The 12,663-nt window shown below is 42.7% G+C and overlaps 1 protein-coding gene and 1 pseudogene across 2 annotated transcripts in view; one reads left to right on the forward strand and one right to left on the reverse strand.

The window, feature by feature from the left end:
- Positions 1 to 385: 385 nt before the first annotated feature.
- Positions 386 to 738, reverse strand: LOC110126263 (large ribosomal subunit protein eL27-like; annotated as a pseudogene).
- Positions 739 to 9,548: 8,810 nt separating this feature from the next.
- Positions 9,549 to 12,663, forward strand: part of STK38 (serine/threonine kinase 38) — a 41,206-nt gene continuing 38,091 nt past the window's right edge. Inside the window, exon 1 of one of the 2 annotated variants that reach the window (XM_020875802.2) lies at positions 9,549 to 9,844. The gene's annotated coding sequence lies outside the window, so the exon portion shown is untranslated. The remainder of the gene's footprint in view (positions 9,845 to 12,663) is intronic. The other variant, XM_020875801.2, reaches the window with a different exon arrangement.

Here is a 12,663-nt window from a genome sequence, read left to right on the forward strand (position 1 = left end):
GTGAAATATTACAGGTATAATTACACATAGTAATAATCATGTACCGTATGATCCCATTTGTGTTTATGTGTGCATTAGAAAGTAATCTGTATGCCTGAAACTGATATAAAGAGAAAGGAAAATTGCTAACCACTTGGCAGTTAATTTATTCTACTGAAATCTGTGATTCCCAATATACTACTCTACACACTCACAATAAACATTATTACCTGCGATGATAACTTTCAGCCAGGTGAGGCCATCTAGTTGCTTAAAAGGAGTTCATTAAAATAAATAAAACATAATTGGGGAGGGGGGAGGCGGTTGTTTTTAGGGACTAAAACAGACAGACCTAAAACTGCAGCTTTTGGGAGAGCCATCTGTTCTTGCAGCCTTGTATCTCTCCTCAGACGAACTTGGCCTCTCGCTGGGCCTTGCGTTTGAGAACAGGTTCTCTGAAGACGTCCTCGTTGACTACAGCTTTGTCCAAGGGGTTATCCACAGAGTACTTTGTGGGCCTGAGCTGATTGGAATGATAAACTTCCACAAAAGACTTGATCTTTGACTTCTTGGCAGTTTTCTTCTTGCCTATGGCACTTATCACTTTGCAGGGAAAGCAATCAATTCCAGCCACCAGAACATGGTTGTAGATGCGGTCTGAGGTGCCATCATCAATGTTCTTCATGATGACTGCTTTGCGTTCGGAGTAGTGACCAGCCAGGACCAGCATCACATTCGGGGTATCATGAACTTGCCCATTTTGGCAGCAACCTCTCAGGGCTACAGCAGAAAGCACAAAATACTAGAAGGAAAGAAAAGAAAAGGGAAGGAGGGAAGGAAGGAAGCAGTCTGAAGGAACACCTATCAAAATGTTGCTTGGCAGTGACTGGGGCTGGCATTGGAAGTAGGGTGGGCAAGAGAGGTGTTAGGACTCACAATGTAAGGAAACACACTCACAGGATTAAGAGCATGCTAGTGCAGGGGCTCTACCTGAATTCAGGGCCTTCTTCAGTGCTGGAGACATCCCTCAATGCCTCATTTGCCTCTGTCTTTGCCCTGATGGATTGTGGGCACTGTCTCCTTCTTTCTCACTCAGATATATGTTTAAATTCCTCATTACTCCAAGGTATGTGGGCCAGTGGCATTAGAACCACCTGGGAACTTGTTTGAAACTCAGAATCTTAGCTCTGTCCCAGACCTTCTGAATCAGAAACTGCATTTTATTTCATTTTTTCCTTTCTGGCTGTACCACGAAGCATGCTGAACTTCCCTGACCAGGGAGAGAACCCGTGCCCCTTCCAGTGGAAGCCAGAAGTCTTAACCACTGGACCAGAATCTGCATTTTTAACTGAATCCCAGGGGATTTGTTTGCACATTGAAGTCTGAGAAACACTGGGCTAGCAGGCACCATGCACGGTTCCTGCCCTCAACTGGAGGGAATATTCAGCAGCAGTGGATGTCATGGCCACCAGAGGATTGGACACACACTGCCAGGGATAAGATGCCTATTCCCCAAGGGTCTGTGGTCTTTGCCAAGAGGCTGAGCTTCAGTTGGTGATACAATCACAGGTCAGCTTGACAGAGGAAGAGCGGGTATTACCTTTGGGACAAAGAACAATTCAGAGCAATGTTTAAAGAGAAGGAAAAGGTTAATGGGTTTGAAATTGGGAAAAGGAGCAAGACAGAAGAAAAAAAATAAAAGGTGCTAATATTTGAACCAAGTAATTCAAGTCCCACGGAGATGAAGAATGACAATATACTATAAGGTTGTTTATCCAAGAGTTTTTTAAAGAAAACTGTTATAAAACAGAAGCTTGGATTTGGTGAATTATATCAAAATAATAAAAAGAGAGATAATATAGAATAGAAAATACAAAGGGAATGACTCTGTTCAGTGTTCCCATTAACCAGAGGTCAATTAATAAGGGTCCTGCTAAGTGCCTTATGTCTGTTCTCCATTTGATGGTTTAGTCTCTAAGGCCTGTCCGACTCTTGCAACCCCATGGACTATAGCCTAACGGGCTCCTCTGTCCAGGGGATTCTCCAGGCAACAATACTGGAGTGAGTTGCCATTTTCCTTTTCCAGGGGATCTTCTCGACGTGGAAATCAAACCCAGGTCTCCTGCATTGCAGGCAGTTTCTCTACTGAGTGAGATATGAGGGGAGTCCCTTTCTCCGTTTAGATAAGTAAAATAGATTAAAAGAGAACAGCAAAGTAATATATACTGCCATGACAAACATTATTGGCTGTATGAGCTAATATTCATTCCTCACTAACCTCTTTCTTCTTTGCCTGCCTCTCTAGAAGATTATAAAAAGCTGAGTTTGCTTTCCAAGGGAGGATGACCATGTGATGCAATTCTGGCCAATGAGACCTCTGTGGATGTCTCTAGAAACTACATGGAGCCATCACCACTCTTACCAGAACAGATTCAGAGTGATTTTTCCAGGGCCTGAAGTCGGGTTAAAGTGAGGTGAGCTAGACACTCACCTTGGCATAAGATTTATAACGGTGGCAAAAAATCAGTAATCAAAGTAATATTTCAATGCAATATTTTTTAAAAAAATACCAGTTAATGCAAAAAAAAATGCATAATGAATGAAATAACATTTGAAATAAAAGCCAGATCTGCCAACACCAGAGTTTTGGAGTGAGGCAAATAAAGCTAAGTATTAATAAGAGTAGGATCAGGTTACCCTAATTTCCAACTCACAGGTGAGGGCAGGGTGGGAGGTGGAGGGTGGGTGTCAAGGTGAATAAATGATTGGTGGCACTTAGGTATTGTGCCTACTCTCTAGCTGCAATGGAGCCTAAAAAAAGGCTATCTGTAATTTTCAGTTTTGATAGTAAGAAGTGGAAAATACAGGAAAGGATTCAGGAGCTTGATGGTCAAAAAGAATGACTATACTTAATGTGTCCTCTACACTTACTGGAGTCATGGTAAAATGTAACCATTTGGGTCCATGCAGGGCTAGATCAGCAATCAGGTTTCTCAGGAGGCAGGTAAGGTGGCCTAGTATTCCCATCTCTAGAGTAGTCAATGAAGCAGAAGTAGATGTCTTTCTGAAATTCCCTTGGTTTTTCTACTATCCAATGGATGTTGGCAATTTGATCTCTGGTTCCTCTGCTTTTTCTAAACCCAGCTCGTACATCTAGAAGCTCATATACTGTTGAAGCCTAGCTTGAAGTGTTGCAGGAAGGAGGACCGCTCTTGTCTAACACTCGGAAATGAATTGTCCGGGGACACACGTGTGCTGACAAAGCAAGAGATTTTATTGGGAAAGAGCACCCGGGTGGAGAGCAGGAGGGTAAGAGAACCCAGGAGAACAGCTCTGCAGAACTGGCTTGCAGTCTCGGATTTTACGGTGATGGGATTAGTTTCCGGGTTGTCCTTAGCCAATCATTCTGACTCAGAGTCCTTCCTGGTGGTGTACGCCTTGTTCAGCCAAGATGGATGCCAGAGAGGATTCTGGGAAGTGGTCGGACATGTGGGGTCTCCTTTGGACCTTTCCGGAACTCTTCCGGTTGGTGGTGGCTTATTAGTTCTGTGTTCCTTACCAGGGCCTCCTGCCTTAAAACAACTCAAGCAAATGGTTACTACGGTGCCTGGCCAGGGTGGGTGGTTTCAGTCAGTGCTCTTTCCCTAACAACTCTCCCCGGAGAGACTTCATACTCAAGATACTTCTTGGGAATAGGGCGGAGGTCTTTCTTCTGTAACTTGTTCCTGCTGTGCATGGGTGTAGGCCTGCCTAGCAGAGCCGAAGTCTCTCTCTACCTGATCTAAGCCAAGGTATTTTTTGCCTGAAACCAGCATTCACCCTTGTAATAACAGCAATTTAGTTAGAAATTGCTGGCTCCTCTCAGAGATGAAATAGACAGGGGCCAAACAGGAGACCTAACAGGATGGTCATCACTGGTCCCCAGAAACAGGAGGCAACATTTGGGGTGAGGGCTGCAGGGTTTGTGACTTCTTTTTTTTTTTTTTATTTGATTTGTTGGTGGTAAGGCAACAGAGCTATGCTCCAAGAATCTTGTGTTTAGTTTGAAGATACCATCCTCTACCTGGGTCAGGGCTCCAGTTCTGTAGAATAACTCAAAGACATTGTTATGCATATTTCTTTAAGTAGGAATCAGGCCACTGTCTGGAGGCTGTACCAACCTTTGATTGTTTCTCCTCTGTTTCTGTATCCCCTCCCTTCCCTGATTAGCAATTGTTTGAATCCACCCTTTGGAACTCAGGAAGGGTCAAGGAGGCTGAATGAAGCCTGTATCCAACAGACAAGAAATGGACAAACAGATCTGTACTCCAGAACACCACAGAATTCTGCTTAGTTTTAATTTAGGGAATTGGGCAATTATCACTGTGATAACTTCCTGTCAAAATGGGGCATAGGACTGCCTCAGCTTGGAGAATAGACACTGATCTGGAAGTATTCCTGAGTTCCAAGTTCTAGATCTGAGTCTTGTATGATTAAAATCTCAATCCCTTGGTCTGCCATTTTGGTGTAACATACCTAATTAGAAGTAGTTGGAGGAGTGATAACTGGAATTTTAATAGACAAATTAAATCTTATTTCTTTTTAGAAGAATAGGCCTGAAACCCAGTCTGGACCTGTCACTTCGGGGAGACTTATAGCCAGGTAGCCAGTTGCCTAGTTTTACAAAGAGTAAGGTTGCAGTTACTAGCTTCAGCAGACATTGTTTTGAGAATGGGGGCATCCAAGCCTGTGATGACTCAGAAAACTCAAGGGTTTAGCAATACGAGGTCTAATCTGAAAGTACACCCATAACATCACCTAGTTATTTCCCAGGATATCTGAACCATAGCTACTCTATTTTGACTTTTAATTGTAAAATTTTCCTTAATAGCCAAAGCAAATGTCACCATTAATGACGTCAGTGTTTCTCTAGGTAGGAGAAAATGCAAGAGTTGGGATTCGTAAAATCTTCTCCTGAAAAGATCTAACTATCTGAAGACCCGTTCTGCCAATTTTTCCCAGATCACAGAGTGCCTCATTCCTGACTTTCACCCTGAACTCCTTTCAGGGGAGCTGAAGGTCAGCAGTTGCAGTGGCCATGATTTAATCTTTGTGGATGTAGATGGCAAATGTCGGTTTTCAGTTGGCAGAGCCCCTTTTCACTCATAAACTTGACCATGATTCTGAGGGGGGCACTTCATGACCATTTTATCCCATGGTGCTGAGAATGTCCATTCTCAGGTTTGGCAGAGATTTGTTGACAGGTCACTCAGTGTGCTGTTACCGGACTAGGCCACAAAACAGTATCCAGAATTCTCTGGACCACCTGTCTTACTAGCCTCTTGGTCCAGGAAAACATTCCCTCTTGTTGCTTCTTCCCATATCTAGAGTTACACTGTTACCATCATCGATCTCACATGGAACTAAGTATTATTTTATCAGAGGCCTCAGTCACACATTTGGCAGTGTAAGAAACAGCAATTTTGTAACAGATGAAATACAAATAACATAGCCAGCAGCATTAGTAATGTCATAGTAAGACTTAAGAACTTCCATTAGATGTGGCCCAGTATACCCCAGGTCATCTGACTTAGTCTACTCTGTATGAATCTTTATCTTCCAGGGAAATTATATATTGGCACTGTCTAAAAGGCACATTGCCCAGTTATCTGTTGTTAAAAAAACAAATATTCCGCCAAGTAAATCTTGAGTTGTAATTGACTTTGCTCAGTCTTGGTGAATCAGGCAGTATCCCAGCTAGTAAAGAGACAGGAGCCCGAAGACCTGGTGCAGAATGAATGGTTTTTATAGGTGGGCAAGGAAGCAATTAGCAAATGAAAGGAAAGGATTGTTTACGCCAGATCACCTTATTTGGGGAAAGGGTGAGGTTGAATCATGCAGATTCCATCTTCTTCCTTTGTAGGGGTTGTGGAGGGTGGGATGGAGAGGGTCCAAATGACAGATTACCTTGTTGGTGCTCATCAGAAAATTCCAGGATGAATGACTGAGACTACATTCCCCAGGAAAAGTAAAAACTGCAGTTAGATGAGATATTAAATCTAAGTTTGTTATCATGGGCTTCAGCATAAATGATGCCATTTTGGGCCTATGGTTTTCTTTTTAACACTACAAACTCACCTTTGTAACCAAAAAGGACGTACTGTATAGTACAGGGAACTCTGCTCAATATTCTATAATAATCTAAGTGGGGAAAAGAATTTTAAAAAGAATAGATATATTTATATGTATAAATGAATCACTTTGTTGTACACCTGAAACTAACACAACATTGTAAATCAATTATAGTCCACTATAATATAAAAGTTAAAAAGTAAATGTTAGAAAAAAATAAAAATAAAGGGCAAGACCTTGATCTTGAAAAGTAAAACAACAGCAGTTTATCCTTTGTGACTTGCCAAAGGGATGTGAAGATCAGAATGGCTGTTATCAAAAAGATAACAAGATGTGGAGAGAAGGAAATCCTCATGCACTATTGGTGGGAATGGAAACTGGTGCAGCTATTATGATAAAAAATTAAAAATAGAACCACTATTTGATTCAGCTTCTACTCTTGGGTATTTATCCAAAGAACACAAGAACACTAATTAGAAAAGATGTATGCATGCCTATGCTCATTGCAGCATTAGTTGAAACAACCAGGTTATGGAAGCAACCTAAGTACCCAACAATAGATGAATGAATAAAGATGTAATGTATATATATACATATAGTATTCATATATGAATACTACTCAGCCATGAAAAAGAACAAAATCTTGCCATTTGTGACAACATGGATGAACCTAGAGGTCCATATTATGCTAAGTGAAGTTAGTCAGACGGAGAAAGCAAATGCCATATGATTTCACTTACATGTGGAATCTAAAATAAATGTAAATGAACAAACATAAAACAGAAACAGAGTTATAGATACAGAGAACAAGTTGGTGGTTCCTAGAGGGGAGGTAGGTAAGAATGGTGGGGGAGAAAGGTAAGGGAGATTAAAAGTACAAGCTTCTAGTTACAAAATAAATGAGTCATAGGTCTGAAATGTACAGTGTGAAAAATATAGTCAATAACTGTGTAATATCTTTGTATGGTGACACTAGTAAATAGACTTACATCATTTTGAAATGTGGGCTTCTCTGGTGGCTCAGTGGTAAAGAACCCACCTGCAACGCAAGAGACACAGGAGACACAGGTTTGATCCCTGGTTTGGGAAGATCTCCTAGAGGAGGGCATGGCAACCCACTCCAGGATTCTTGCCTGGAGAATCCCATGGACAGAGGAGCCTGGAAGGCTATAGTCCATAGGGTCGCAAAGAGTCAGACATGACTGAACACGCATGCACACATGCATTTTGAGATGTATAGAAATATTGAGACAGTATGTTGTAGAACAGGATCTAAAGTTGTAGATCAATTATACATCAAAAACAAATAAATGAACTCAATTTATAGAAAAGGGTATCAGATTTGTGACTACCAGAGCAGGGAGGGGAAGTTGAATGAAGGTGATCAAAAGGTACAAACTTCCAGATTTAAATACTAGGAATGTAATGGACACTGTGATAGATATAATTAACACTGCTATATATATATGAATACTATATATGAAAGTATATTATATATGAAAGTTTTGTTTCTTTTTAAAAATATTTATCAAAAAAATTTATTTAGCAAGACAAGGGAGACTAACTTGACTTGGTCACTTCTTGCTTATGCCTCTGGAAATCATAGGCACAACTTAAACTCTTCACCAATATTTTTATGAGGTAACCAGTAACCAATTCCCTATCATTTAAGAAAAGTCTAATACTGTAACCAATCACTGTGAAGAATAAACAGTCACTGCCTTCTCAAGTATTCTTGCCTGGAGACTCCCAGGGATGGGGAAGCCTGGTGGGCTGCCGTCTATGGGGTCGCACAGAGTCGGACACGACTGAAGCGACTTAGCAGCAGCATCCTCCTCACTAAAGTTGTTATCGTTCAGTTGCTAAATTGTGACTGACTCTTGTGATCCCATGGACTGTAGCCCTCCAGGCTCCTACGACCATGGGATTTCCCAGGCAAGAACACTGAAGTGGGTTGTTCTTTCTTTCTCCAGGGGATCTTCCCGACTCAGGGATTGAACCTGAGTCTCCTGCATTGCAGGTGGATTCTTTACCAGTTGATCCACAAGGGAAGCCCTAAAGTTTTGTTTCTTTGACTTTGTATTTATATGAGATGATGGATGTTTACTAAGCTTATTGTCATAGTCATTTCGTGAGATAGGTCAAATCATTATGTTGGACACCTTAAATTTATACAGTGCTATATGTTAATTAAACCTCAATAATTACGGAAGAAGAAGGAAAAAAAAGAGTTGTAAGGATCACCTGAGATTAAGTTCTTGCATGTGGTTCAAAAACTGAAAAGTGCTATGCAAAAGTCTGGCACTGTAACTAAGTCCCTAAGGATAGGGAGGACTTTAACAAAAGGCACTGAGGAAGAAGGGCCTCTGGGTGCGGGAATGAAAATCAAAGTGGTATTTGTGTGCTGAGACTAAAGGAAACTGGACTTTGAAGTCTAGCAAGATGAAAGCAGTCAAGGAAAGCCTATGTTTTTAAGGCCATCAAGAAAACAAAGCCTAGGACCCCAAGCTTGAAGGATTAAAACCAAGCTTTAGGTCTTACACAGATACAGAAGAGCCTGGGGGCACCCTAATACCACAAAACAGTAATGAATGACTTGCACACGTGCTTCTTTCGCTGCCTAGATGGCCTCCGTTGAAGGCAGGCAGGGGCATTGTCATCTTTGTTTCCAGGAGCCTGATAATTTCTGCTTAAGTGCACTGCGCTCCATTCTCAAGGAACCAGTGAGCGTCCAAAAGTCTTGGGTCCTCGCTAACCCAAGGGATGGGACAGACTCCGCAGCTGGGTAGCCTTGGAAAGCAGGTTCTGTGCACACTGGGGTATCCTCCCCGTACCCGGTATCAGATGTCCAAACCTATGAGAGCTCACCCCATCCAAGGCAGAGTATGCTAATCCTTACTTTAAGGCAGTGTAGATGTGGGGGGTGGGGAAGGGCTCCGGGGGACCTATTTATGATGGAAATCAAGAGTTGGTAGGGGACCTTGACTACACAGGTGAAAAAACTTCATGGAACTACACAGATGGACGCGAGTACGCGGTCACACGCAAAAATGAGTGCAAGCCCGAGTGGTTAAATCTGAGGTTTGTCATCTAGTTAATTGCATCGGTCTAGTCCATTGTACTCCGCCGATATTAATTTCCTGGTTTTGATAACGCAATGTATTATGTAAGATGTTGAGAGAAGCTGGGTGGGTGATGGGTAAAAGGGACCTTTTTGTACTAGTTCTGTCACGTTGGGGGAGAGTTTATAATTATTTCAAAACGAAAAAAAGAAAACAAAAAAAAAAACCCAAAAGGATTCTCCCCGCGAGCCCAGCCCGGTCCCGCCCACTCCGAAATGCCCCACCCCTCAGACTTCTGCGCTCCACCCGGCCTCTCCGGCCTGAATGAGGCGGGGCGGGGCGGCGCATGCGCAGACCCGGAACCCGCGCCGCGGCTCCGGGAAGTCACGCTTGCGCAGTCCGGCGCCCTGGCCGCCGAGCCAGCCCGTCTCCGCCGTGGGGGACTGGGCAGCGTTGGCCCCTGCGCTTGCCGTCTTTTCCGGCAGTTGGGGCTCTTCCTGTTGCCTTCACACCCGCAACCGCCCCGCGGCCCCCTATTTCAGAGTCCCTAACGCGTCCCCTCCCATCCTCCGGTCGGCTGGCAGCTGCTGCGGGGGGTTTCGCCTTTCCTCACGTCGAGACCGCTGGACCGGCCGGCGTCTGCGGCTGTTCGCCGCCCCCAACCCTGCCTCTCCCCTCAGCCCCGGGCTCCGGTGAGTGTGTTGCTGCCGTTGTCTTCGTCCATCCCCGCCTTTTCCCTTCTCTCCTCTTTCCGTGACTCTTTTTTGGGGTTCTCCCTTTCCCGCCGGCGTCTTCTTTCCAGCCCTGCCCTTTCGACCCCTCCTGTCAGTGCTTTTCCTCCGGGTTTCCAGAGGCTCCTGGCCGATCCTCCGCATGGTTTCCTAGGCTCCGCACCCCGTCCTTTCTCTGTCTTCGCGTGCGGTTGGGGCGGGGTGCCAGGCTCTCTTCTTTCCTTGTCGCCTGCTTTGTCTGCTCGCTGCCACCGCTCTTTCCTCTCCAGGATGTCTGTCGGTCGTTACCAGTTTTCACCTCCTTTTTTTTTTTCCTGGAGTCTTAAGAATCTGAGAGGTGTTGTCTGAGGCAGTTGTCGAAAGCCACCCTCTTCCCCACCTTGGGGGGCGGCGGTACTTTTGCGTCTGCCCCCTTCCCTATGGCTAGTGTTAGGGTACCGGGCTTCAGATAATCCAACTGAAAACCACAGGAAAATGTAGTGAAGTTTTTTTTAAAGAAGAGAGTGGAGAAGGAAAGTAAGGAGTTGGGGCAGAGTCTGTGCAGAAAGACTTTAAGTGTGCAGAATGGCAGGTAGTGAGACCAGAGCTCTCACTAGACCAACAGACACAAAGATAATCTTGTTCTTTTTGAAGTGTACGGGGGAAGGCTGGAGTGGAGACCACTGCATTTCCTCTCCCTTTCAGCGCACTTTAACTCCGAGTTAGAATTAGCCAGGCAGTGGATGTGGTTTCCCCAAGCGTAGAACAACCACCACCTCAATAACAGGCTCCCGTCTCCCCCCAGGCGAGAGATGGCAGCTTCCTCTTAAGGGGATGAGGTCAACTCTATCCCGCTCTTTGGAATAGAAAACCATTCCATGTCCTAACCCCACCCCCGTCATACATACATATTTTCGGCTCCTAGTAGTGGGCATAAGAAACCAGTTTTTCCTAGCAAATCTTTTATAAGATACTTAACTAAGTGCGTAGCATTGTTTGCGATATGGGGAAGAATATTAAAAGCATTATAGGACAGGATGCTTGCTTTCCAGTGTCTTACAGTTCCAGGAGGAAAAATTAGATATGTGACTATTAAGGAATAGTCTCAGCTCCAGTGTTGAATTGTCCAAATGAAAGATGCTGGGTTGTCAGTCACAAAGACAGAAAGAATTGGTGAGGAAAGGGGATATTTATGGAGTTCACAGGGTACCTTTGTAAAGTCAGTCCGTTAACCATGCATAACTCTCTAGACACAATGATAGTTTTTATTTGATCTCCTTTTAATGTTTGCCCTGACTTGTGAAGATCACATTCTTCTGTTACATTTCTTTTTTAACTTTTAAGATTTCTTGCTTACCTATCATTTCTTAATTCTGAGTTGGAGAATGAAACAAATAGGGCAAGGGCCTCCAGTGGCCTATAGGTCAGGACAAGAAGGCTTGAGTTGTCAAAAGCTTGAGGGAAAGCCATCTTACGTAAAGTACTTGGTTGACCCAGAAAACCTATAAGTTGCTGTAGGGCAATAGTACCTTTTGATGAAAGGTTATTAGAATTATCAGTTATGAATTTATGAGCAGAGGAAAAGGATGGGGAGGAGGGTTTGAAGAAAGGCCAAAGGGAAGGACAGTGTAACCTTAGCTATTGCATTAGAGACTGAATGAAGGTTGAAAACCATTCTGTTAGAACATTGTTGGCCAAAAAAAAAAAAAAACATTGTTGGCCTTTTATAGGAGTATCTTTGAGTGTATTTAATCTCCCGTTGATCTTTTACAGAGTTTAGGAAGTCATGCTAGCAACTTATATAGGTCAAAAGGTTTGTTCTCCAGTTTTTATATACCCATTAATATAAATGTAATTTTGTTCTTTACCTTTGTTGACAACTGAAAATCTTTTTTTTTTTCTGAAAATCATTAATTTGCTCAATCTATGTTTACTAACTATTATATGGAGGGCATTGTTTTTCTTAGGCTTAAACACTCTCTAGTTGTGTTTTTATGTGGAAATAATTTCATTTGTTAAAATGTGTATATATATATAGAGAGAGAGAGAGACACAGACAGACAGAAACATTCTCTGGAAATTTTCAGAAAAGGGAGGAGTACTAAGTACTCTCTTGCTTCAGACTTGTTTTTAAATCTGGTTTTAAAATTTCCTCACCAAACTTAGAGAGCATGTGGTTTTCATTGTGGGTGGAGGGGGTACAGGCTGACAAATAAGGAACCACACCCAAGCTTCATAAACCAGACAGAGGTTTAAGAAGAATTCTGATATCCTAAAAACATTTGAGTTTGCTTTGATGTTAGGAGAAACTTCCCCATAAAAAATAACATTTTATAGTAAGATTGAGATGAATTCAGTGTCTTGAATTTGTGATTACTGATCATTTTAGCACATCATGAATGACTGACATTGAAGTAGAGCCTTGATTTTGAATCTCTTCTCTGAAAAAATTATTCTTTATGTGATTTCCCCCCCAGTATCTTTTTGTAAAATTGCTTAATGTTAAGCCTTTTTTCTTAGTAGTAATGTGTTTACACATTTCTTAAAAGGCTGCATTTAATTTCCAAAACAATTTTAAAAGTTGCGAAGTATCAAGAGGAGAACCTTAAGAAAACTTTTGAAATTAAAAGACGCTTGCTCCTTGGAAGGAAAGTTATGACAAACTTAGACAGTGTATTAAAAAGCAGAGACATCACTTTGCCAACAAAGGCCTATATAGCAAAGCTATGGTTTTTCTAGTAGTCATGTACTGATGTGAGAGTTGAACCATAAAGAAGGCTGAGTGCCAAAGAACTGATGCT

The sequence above is a fragment of the Odocoileus virginianus genome, chromosome 27 (genome assembly GCF_023699985.2).
Source record: "Odocoileus virginianus isolate 20LAN1187 ecotype Illinois chromosome 27, Ovbor_1.2, whole genome shotgun sequence".
Taxonomy (NCBI): Eukaryota; Metazoa; Chordata; class Mammalia; order Artiodactyla; family Cervidae; genus Odocoileus; species Odocoileus virginianus.